Source organism: Octodon degus, unplaced genomic scaffold (genome assembly GCF_000260255.1).
Source record: "Octodon degus isolate 3935 unplaced genomic scaffold, OctDeg1.0 scaffold00023, whole genome shotgun sequence".
NCBI lineage: Eukaryota > Metazoa > Chordata > Mammalia > Rodentia > Octodontidae > Octodon > Octodon degus.
The window spans coordinates 11,599,522-11,601,475 of NW_004524599.1; the positions used below are offsets into that span (position 1 = coordinate 11,599,522).

Consider the following 1,954-nt stretch of genomic DNA (forward strand, 5'->3'; position numbering starts at 1 on the left):
TTGTTAACCATCCAGAAGACAAGCTTGTTGTTATTATCGAACAACTTAGGCTGTTAAGCTTAACCTCAATATCCATCTGCATATCAAACATCTTAGGCATAATATGGAACAGGTATTTTTCATCAAGTATTGATATATTGAACTTTAAGTCCCTACAGAATATGATAAAAACATTTTAAAATTAGAATATATTTTTAAAATAGGCATAAAGAATTATATACTTCTAATGTTTGCATATAAGTCCAAAAATCTCACCATATACAACCTTGAAGCAGGACAGTCTGTGGACATTATTCTGAGAAGGGCGTCTCAGTAAGTTGCCCAGGCTGACTTCAAATTTATGATTCTCCTGCCTCAGCCTCTTGCCTGCCTGAGTAGCAGGGATTACAGGCATGCACCACCACATCTGGCTCAATATGATAAAGCAGAAATGCCTTCAATTTAAGTATCTGTAAAGTGCATAACAAGTTGGGATATGACATGACAAATTAAAACTGAGAAACGCACCATGAATTGCAGCGACAGCAATGTTTCCTTTTAGAACTTAGTCCCTGGAAGAGATGATCAGCCAAAAACCAAGCCAATCCCTGGGAGTCAAGGTACACTCCAAGCATGAACAGCTCTCGGAACCACAAGGGGAACTGGAGAAGTATCTTGACTCATTGGTGGGTTCGGCCATGCAGACAGGAATAGGTGTGCAGACCACCACAGTGGGTTCGGCCCCTGGGAAAGCAGATGAAGATCCTGCAGTTAACTTGTTCCCACTACCACTATCCCAGCTGTAGATCTGCATGTGGAAATACCTGGACATTCATACTGTGTACCAGCTAGAGAAGGGGGAGATGAGGGAGGTACTGTCCAAGCTGTTGGGATCGGCTGGCCTGAGCAAAGCTTGTGGGATGCCATCGCCCTGGACATCTCCTACGCCCTCATCTTCTGCCAACAGCGGGGCTTCTCCTGGAGCACGTATCTGCAGCTTGTGCCCTGCTCCAGGGTCTTCACAAGGCCTGCGCTGCAACCCCTTGGGCATGTGGGAGAGGGCTACTGCCACTTTATCACTGCTCTTTTTTGTCATGGAGTCAGGCACGCCCCATCCCCCTTCAGCACTGACCTCTTTGAGGAAGAACAGCTGCCGGCCCTGGCTGGCTATGTGGTCAGCACCTACTTCCAACACTTCAAACTCTATAAATCTGTGTTCACACCACAGGTGCAGCTGGATCTGTCTTTGACTTACATGGGGCTACAGCCACCCATGTCTTGGCCAGGGGAGAAAGAAGGCCTGGAAGCAGAGGAGCAGGCAGCCACCCAACAGGAGGAAGAACCAGAAGCAGTGGTCCAGACAGAGCAAAAGCCAAGCCAGGCCTGTGTCCTCCGAACCTACATCAAGACCCAAGCGAATAAGGAGCTAGGGCAGCTCCAGCAGCTGGGGAAGAGCAGCCCAAGGCCAGTGAGGAAGGGCTCAGCAGCCAGTTGAGCGCGCTAGAGTGGCCTGTGCAGGGGCATCCCAGCAAAGGCAAGAACAAGACCGAGTGATGCCCAGCAATTTCCCCCAATAAAGGCAGAGCCGGCACGTGCCACTCCCACCCCAAAAAAAGCTTAGTCCCTGAAGCTCTGAAGTGATTCAAGTTGAAAAAGACATTTGTTATTATTAATGGTTTCATGGAATCCTGTAGGAAAAAAAATACAGTAAGAGAAGGCAGCTGTTGAAATGAGGGTGGCCACATCTGCAATCTGCACACAAATGCGAAGAACAGAGAAAGGGGAAGCATTGCCCCAGGTTGTCTGCACACAGGGCTCCTTGGATATGCGCTGATTCATCATGTGTACTAGCAGACATTTGTTCTTTTTGTTGTTGTTGTTGTTTCCTTTTTTGGCGGAACTGGAGATTGAATTCAGGCCCTTGTGCTTGCCCGGCAAACACTTATTCTACTGAGCTATCTCCCTGGCCCCTAAT

At 47.9% G+C, this 1,954-nt stretch overlaps 1 pseudogene; it reads left to right on the forward strand.

Moving 5' to 3' along the window:
- The first annotated feature begins 560 nt into the window (after nucleotides 1-560).
- Nucleotides 561-1,533, forward strand: LOC101574729 (annotated as a pseudogene).
- Nucleotides 1,534-1,954: the final 421 nt, after the last annotated feature.